This window comes from Carya illinoinensis, chromosome 10 (genome assembly GCF_018687715.1).
Source record: "Carya illinoinensis cultivar Pawnee chromosome 10, C.illinoinensisPawnee_v1, whole genome shotgun sequence".
Taxonomy (NCBI): Eukaryota; Viridiplantae; Streptophyta; class Magnoliopsida; order Fagales; family Juglandaceae; genus Carya; species Carya illinoinensis.
Genome location: NC_056761.1, coordinates 16,850,840 through 16,859,465, shown reverse-complemented (window position 1 = coordinate 16,859,465; position 8,626 = coordinate 16,850,840). Strand labels below are relative to the sequence as shown.

Below are 8,626 nucleotides of genomic sequence, written 5' to 3'. Positions count from 1 at the left end.
TAGGGAAGAAGTCGATTCACCATGGGTTCCTGTTTGGCTTACGCTACCGAGATTGCCTCCTAATTTTTTCCAAGAATCGATTTTGCGGAGTATTGGGAATGACTTTGGTTGGTATTTGAAGCGAGATAATGCCACGGCGTGTGTGACTCCGCCAGAGGCTGCACGAATATATGTAGAAGTGGATGTTTCCCAACCAGTCGGTACTAGGAGGTAATATATGAATCTCTTCCGCAGTTCTGTGCTTTTTGTAAAAAGCAGGGGCATCTGGAGGCGAAATGTTTGAGGCGTGAACGTCAGTGCTTGACAGAAATGATAAATAGATTGTTACATTTGATGAGGGTAAGAAAAATTTTGGAAAGAACATGTGGAAAATGGTGGGTAATAGGGGGAGTAATAATTCTGGGGTTGATAAGGAGGTGGGGGAACCATCGAAAGCTAGACGTGATGTTATCCTTGAATCGATCTGTGTGCGTAAAGAAGGAAGTGTTGTGGATACACCGAAAGTGTGGTTCGTGACACATAGGGGTTAAATATATGATAAATGTTTGGATATTCAAAGTGAAGAAATATCACCTGCATTGTGTGTTGAAGATGGAGAGTTTCAGCCTGGAACTGGAGGTGATCTCACTAGTGGTGAGATGATACAGGAAGTTGTACTTCGGAAAAATCAGCAACAACAACAGGGAGGGAACTGGTTTGAATTAACAGAGCAAGAGTCTGATGAGGAGAATCAGGAAATGAATGTGCAATTAGAACCAAGAAGCTCAGTTCATTTGGTGGATGAGGCGCTGGAGTTCTAGTTAAGTGAGGTGGGTGATCGAGAATTCTTTGTGGATGGGGACGCCATGGAGAATGAGGATGTATTGAACAAAGTAGTTGCTGATGGGGATTCTGAGGATGGGCTGAATGAATTGGCGGAAAAATGTTTTGAATCTGAACCTGATATGCAAGTACCTTTGAAAAAATTGAAGGGGGTTAGAAAAGAGAAATCTATAGTGGTGCTTGAGCGGCGTACTCGCTCAAAAAAATTTATATAGTTTTGATGCATATTCTTACTTGGAATATTAGTGGAATTCTTTCATCGAAAAGTAGGCTTCGGTGTATTTTGAATAAAAATCCCTCTTCAGTGGTGGCCATTTTAGAACCATTTGTACATTCGAATAAATGTAGTCGATGGGCAAGATGGATGAAGTTTCCATCATTTATTAATAATGCAGGGGTAGGAGGTAAAATTTGGATTTTTTGGAAGGATGAGTTTGAATTTGAACTCATAGTGATGTTGGATCAAGCTAGGGCTGTATAGAAAATCGAGACCGGTCACCGGAGTAGGGAATCTGCAGAAACCATCAGAGAACTGGTCGGCTGGCGGTAGGATTTAAGCTAAACCGATGTCGGCCAATTCGGTTCGCGGTTCGACCAGGGAAAAACCGCTGAACCGGCCGACATCATATATCTCTTATTTTTTTCAAATCTGTGTAAATGAAACGACGCCGTTTTACTTCACTTAAGTGAAACGACGTCGTTTCGATGATGCATGATACAAAAAAATAAATGCAACTGCGCTGTTTAGTCTAGGGTTAGACCAAACGGCGCCATTTAGTCTAGGGTTAGCCAGATGATACACCCCCCTTATTCTCTTTTCTTCCTTCACCAGTTCTCCGTCACCTGACCTTTGCTCTCTCTCTCTCTCTCTCTCTCTCTCTCTCTCTCTCTCTCTCTCTCTCTCTCTCTCTCTCTCTCTCTCTCTCTCTCTCTCTCTCTCTCTCTCTCTCTCTCTCTCTCTCTCTCTCTCTCTCTCTCTCTCAGCTCTCTTCTCTATTGTAATTGGTGAGACGACAACCTCGCACGCGGGCATGAGCCACCACCTCCTCCTCCCTCACCGTTGAAGTCCCGCTACACTAAAGGAAAGGGGAAACCGATCCCCAAACGGTCGAACCGATCGATGCCGACCGATCAAACTCTGGCCGGTTCTCTTCTTCCCTGTCGATTGGTTTCGGTCGAGATGTTTGGAGATTTAAGGTGTCGGTGGGTGTCGGTTTGCCACCGAAACCGACGCCGAACCTTAGGTTTTCAACCCTAGATCAAGCAATTAGTGGGTGGTTTGTCAAAGGAAACTCTCAGATTCTGGTTAAGTTTGTTTATGCGAGCTGTTTTCGGGCTAAGAGAGTGGAGCTTTGGGATTTTTTGAGAGGGCAAAATTCTGGTGGTAGTCCTTGGTTTGTTGGGGGAGATTTTAATATTATTCTTTGTGATAATGAAAAGGTGGGTGGACTTTTACAGGCTTCTCGTGCAAAAAGAGAATTTAATGATTGTATTCATGATTATGTGTTAATGGATCTCCCTTGTAATGGTAACAAATTATCGTGGTGCAACAGAAGGTTAGGAGGTAGAAGAATATGGGCAAGATTGGATCGTGTGCTGGTAAACTTGCAATTTTTGAATTTATTTGGTGATATACAGGTGTCTTATTTGCCGCAGTCTTCATCTGACCACGCACCGATGTTGGTGAAGATTAATCAAGAACGGGAGGGTATGATTCGGCCTTTCAAATTCGTTCGTATGTGGGGTTCGCATGAGGGGTTTATTCCTCTTGTGCAGGAAGTGTGGAACTCTAGTATTAATGGATGTGCTATGGTACGGATTAGTAGGAAATTAAAATTGCTTAAAGGTGCTCTACGGAATTGGAATAAAGACACTTTTGGTCGAGTAGAGGATGAACTTAAAAGGTTGGAAGATCGTATTATTGAATTGGAAATTGAAGTAACAAATAGTTACTCGGGGCAAGTTGAAAACGAATTGTTGTAGTGTAAACAGGAGCATATACAATGGGTTCATAGGGAGGAGATTTTGGCGTGCCAAAAGTCCTGGATTAAATGGATGGCAGAGGATGATTCTAATACTAAATTCTTTCATTACAATGCGGTTAAAAAAGAAAAGTAAGCGGATTGAAAAAATGAGGTTGGCAGACGGTACTTTGTTAGAGTCTTCGGAAGCAGTACATGATGGGGCTGTACGGTTTTTCTAGGAGCTTCTTATGGTGTCAATTGTGAGGAGTGAGTCGGTTGACTTGGAATTACTTGAGTCGATTGTTTCCATGACCGAAAATGAGAGGTTATGTGCTGAGCCTTCTTTGAAGGAGGTGAAGGAAGCTTTATGGTCGATACCAGCAGACAGTAGCTCGGGTCCGGATGGTTTTACTGCAAGTTTCTTCATGATGGCATGGGATATTGTTAAAAAGGATCTAATTCTATGTACTTAACAAGATTTAAATTTTTCAGATTCCGTGTAGATCATTTTTTAGATGTCGTGCCCAAGGTATACTCTGTTTTTTGGTATTTTGAGTAGGATATATAAACGAGCAGATCATTTTAAACTTACCCATTGTTTGAATCTGGACTATTATGCTTTCAACTACTAGATTAGAAGCTCTCCAGCTTGAGGATTGTATGATATTGAATATGACCCAAAGAAACATTTTGCAAGCTCAACGATTGCATAACTTTTTTGGTTATCGATTAGAAGTTTCAGCTATAGATTTATGGTTACTCTCTATTAATTTAGTATAATTTTTTTTTTAATCTTTTCTAGGCTCAACGATTGCATAACATTTTCCAAAAAACTATTGGATAAATGTGAAGAAGAAGAACCCATGAAAAAAATAGTCTTAAAGCTAATGACAAACACAATGTGAAGACGAAGAATTATTCATGAAGAACTTTAATGTGCTTTGATTTGTAATTTTTTTTATTATATGAATAATGACCCATTATATCATATTTATTATTAATTGATATATTATATTTTTTTATTGTGGGGTATCATATTATTGGTGCATTAGTAAATATCGTTAATTAATGCAATGCGCCAGCAATATATTTATTGCAGTGTTTATATTAATGTTGTTAATTTAAAAAAATATGCTGGCAACAAATTAGTGGCAGTGTTTACAATAAGCCGTATGCAGGAAAAAAACTCATGGTGACGTTTAGATAAACGCCGTTAATAAATTCAAGGTGTCGCTAATGTACTATTAGTGACATTTAAATAAAAGCCGCTAATTTGTATGATGTGCTAGCAACATAATGTGGCGGCGTTTATATTAATGCCGCTATTTTAAAAAATATCGTCGTTTAGATAAATGCCGTTAATAAATTCGCCAAAATACTATTAGTGACATTTAAATAAATGCCGCCAAATTGTATGATGAGTCAGCATCGTACTAGTGGCGGCGTTTAGCTGATCGCCGTTAAATTAGGTCATTGGCAACGTTTAGATAAACGTCATTAAATTATTTAAGGTGCCGCCACCAATATACTATTAGTGTCATTTAAAAAAATGCCACCAATTTATATGATGCATCGGAAAATTATTAGTAGCGGCATTTATCGTAATACTGCTATTTTAAAAAGCGGCGGCGATCAGAAAAATGCCCTTAAAAAGTTCAATATGCCGCCGCCGCCAATGTACTATTAGTGACATTTAAATAAATGTCGCCAATTTATATTATGCGTCAGCAATGTAGTAGCAGTGGCGTTTATGGTAACACTGCTAGTATATGCCATGGAATGGTAACGATAACATGGCGACGATTCGAGAAACACTGTTAATGTGGATACTATGGCGGCGTTTCACGAAATGCCACTAAATTGTATACAAACACCGCTAATGAGATTTATCAATACCGGCGATTGTGCAAACGCCGAAACGTGGGAAATAGCGACCCTCTAATAACGGCTAACGGTTACGCAGGTTGAAAAATGCCGCGAATTAATTAGCGGCATTTTTTTACTGGCGCATATCCAACGCCGAAAATTCTGTCTTTTTTTATAGTGGCGCTAGCTTGTTCAAATTTTCCTAGGCATGATGGTTTACAGCTTGGTCAGCAGGTGCATGTATATAGTTTGAGAACAGGTAATTGGAGAACGTTTACCAACAATGCTTTCTTGGCAATGTATGCTAAATTAGGAAGGGTTGCCGATTCGAGAGCTTTATTTGAGTTATTTGAGGACCGTGATATGATTTCATGGAACACCATGGTAAGTACTTTCACTCAAAATGATCATTTTCTAGAAGCATTATTTTTCTTACGTCTCATGGTTCTTGACGGAATTAAACCTGATGGGGTCACCTTTGCAAGTGTACTTCCTGCCCGCTCTCATTTGGAAATGTTAGATAGAGGCAAGGAAATTCATGCTTATGTCTTGAAGAATACCAATTTACCTGAGAATTCTTTTGTGGGTAGTGCTTTGGTTGACATGTATTGCAACTGTTGACAAGTTGAAAGTGGTTGCAGAGTTTTTAATGGTATCTCAAAGTGGGTATTCCAGTTTTTAATGCTATGATCACTGGCTATGCACAAAATGAGTATGATGAGGAGGCCTTGAGCCTCTTCTTTCAAATGGAAGCACTTGATGGAATTTATCCAAATGGCACGACAATGTCAAGAGTGCTGCCAGCTTGTGTTTGATGTGATCTGTTCTCTGACAAGGAAGGTATGCATGGGTATGTAATAAAGAGGGGTTTGGAGAAGGATGGGTATGTGCAGAATGCACTTATGGACATGTACTCCAGGATGGGGAATATAGAAATCTCAAAATATTTATTTGATAGCATCGAAGTAAGAGATATCGTGTCTTGGAACACGATGATCACTAGCTATGTCAATTGTGGATGCCATGAAAATGCACTCCACCTGTTACACTCCATGCAAAAAGTTGAAGAAAAAAACAAAGATGATGATTTAGCTAGCCACTATGTTCTACTGCCCAATATCTACTCTTTTGTCGGACACTGGGAAAAGTTAATGGCGATCTATTGAAGTATATGGCTCATACACTAAAAGTAGACATATGCCGGAGTGTAGTGTAACGGAGCGACATACTGAGTACATAGATTCAAAGTTCAAGGAGTTGTGTGAGTAGCATGGGATTGAGAGACACTTCACAGTACGCAAGACACTAGAGTAGAACAGTGTGGCTGAAAGAATGAACAGAACAATAGCTGAGAGAGCTCGATGTCTCAGGTTGAATGCGGGGTTTGCAAAGAACTTATGGACAGAAGTAGTGAATATGGCATGTTTCTTGATTAACAGATTATCGAGGGCAGCAGTAGATGGAAAAGTAGCAGAGGAGGTGTGGATAGGTAGTGCAGTTGACTACGCTGGTTTGAGAATGTTCAGATGTCTAGCCTACGTGCATGTTTCTAGTGAGGAGAGATTGAAGCTTGATATGAGTTCTATACAGTGTATTTTTCTAGGGTATCAGAAAGGGGTGAAAGGCTTCAAGCTCTAGGATCCAAAGGCAAACAAGGTGGTGATCAGTAGAGATGTGGTTTTTTAAGAAAAAGCCATGTTACAACGTACTCAGGAAGAAGAGAAATAGGTGCTAGAAAATTGCAGAACCAATGAACATGTGGTGCAAGTGAAGCTAGAAAACTAGGGCGGAGAAAACAATGTTCAAAATGCAAAGAGTTCTAGCTCAGGAGATCAGCAACATCACAATATAGCCACAAATAGGCCCATACGCACTGTCAGGCCACCTTCCAATTATGGCTTTGAGGATCTGGTTTCTTATGCACTCATTACTAGTAGCGGGGATCCTACTACTTTTCATTAAACTTTGCGTCTAAGCTTTGACTCAAATTAATGAACCAAAAATTTAGTGCAGTTTTACCTACAAGTATACAGGTGTTTTAGTATCTTACAGGATTGAATACACAGGGATTGACTTTTGTGATAAAGAAAATAAATTCAAACAGTGAAACGAAATTACTAAAAGAAACGTGCAATTGAATGTAAAATAAAATTACTGAGATGAAGATTTGTAAAATAACTGAATCAAACTAAAATGATAAAATGAATTGATATGGAGAAAGACTAAGGTTTCGAGGATCCGTCTAATAATTTATGATATTGTTTCCGATCGATTTACTTCAATTAAACTAGAATAATAATTCTGTTTAATTGGAAGATTTAGCATTTAAGATCAAGAAAAGTAGTCACTAATGATTGAGCGTGAACGATTGATGATTAAAACATTCACAAATCTATTTGAATATTACGGGGATTCCTCAAGCATTCATTGTATTCAGAAATCACAATGACTCAAGATAAATATATAAATAATCAAAATATCCAATAATAAAATCCTTTAATCGATCAAGCTCACAAAATAAATTTTATGTGGATCCGGAAATAATATTTTAATAATTAAACTTCACCTCTAACCTTAGTGTGAAAATTTAGCCAAACATATTCATTACAAGTACTATAGAAATCACATAAATATTCTCCATTAGAAAACTAAAATAAAACACAAGAAATACTAGGCAACAATTTAGAAATAATAAAATTTGGAACCCAGTCAACGTCGAGAGAATAAAATCCACGCCGTTGTTGAACTGCAGAAAATTGAAATGAACCTAGCTGCTCCTCTGTTCTACGTCTGAACCAACCCGATGTCTCCACTCAAATAAATTTGGACGAAGCAAACCCCCCCCTCCCCCCCCCCCACGTCTTCTCTCAACTGAAAAAAAAAAAAAAAAAAAAAAACTCCAGACCTCCAAAGACCTCACCGACTCAGCCAAAAACAATCCTTCCACCGACTCCTTACTTTCTCTAAAATCCAACTTTACGTTCCTACACCTCCCAGAAAAAAAAAAAAAAAAAAAAAAAAAAAAAAAAAAAAAAAAAAACTCCTTCAGTTAATTCCAAGCAAAAGGATTTAATGAAATTCGAGCACCGACTTTTCCTTCCACCTTTTTTTCTTTTCTCGTACAACTCTCACCAATCCAAGTCAAGACGTTTTCAGCACCGGAGGATTAAGCACTTCCAATCAAGTCCACTTTAGCCGACATCAAATATTTGATCTTCACATAAATGTCAAGCCAAACAACAAGAAGCTGCCTCAAGCCTTATGTTCACACTCCACTGAAAATTCAATCCCAGCTTCTTTTTTTTTTTTTTTTTTCTCTTTTCACTTTTGCCGTATACATCCATATCACCCACCTCCATGTCCTTTACTTGTTTTTCTTTTCAACATGCCTCTACTTGGTTTCAGCCCCATTTTTAGACTTTGACTTTGCATGTATTTGTCCACCACAAACCATTTTCTTCATCGCATGTGTTTATGAACAATCAAGGTAAGAAAGTCACCACCGAAAAGTCATCTTCATTTTGTGTCTTTTTTTCAACTGCCAAGTACACTACTTCCTTCATTCTCTTCATTCCTCTCAATTAATATGCACTTTTGGTCAAAAGTTCCAACCGGATCCCATTTGAATTTTATTTAAGCTGAAAATAAGAAGAAAGAAATAACACTCAAAAATAAATTAAAAGAAAAATAGATTATCAAAAATAGACTATATATGTGAGGAAATATTGTCCCATTAAATCATAGTTATAAAATTAAGCATAAACATGATATCAATCAATTAAAAATCACAACTCGTATTTATGCTTATTAACCATTTTTTCATCTAAAACCAATAATAGTGTCACGAAGAATTTAAAATACATTGGTTTTAAATAGCTAAAACATGCAATATTTCAGCTCAATCAAGATCCTACTACTTTTCAGGAGGCGGTACACAGCCAAGAGAAAAGTATATTGATGGGCGCTATGGTGGA

General features: G+C 38.2%; 1 pseudogene; it reads left to right on the top strand.

The window, feature by feature from the left end:
* Positions 1–845: 845 nt before the first annotated feature.
* LOC122278496 lies at positions 846–5,818 on the top strand (annotated as a pseudogene).
* The last annotated feature ends 2,808 nt before the right edge of the window (positions 5,819–8,626 follow it).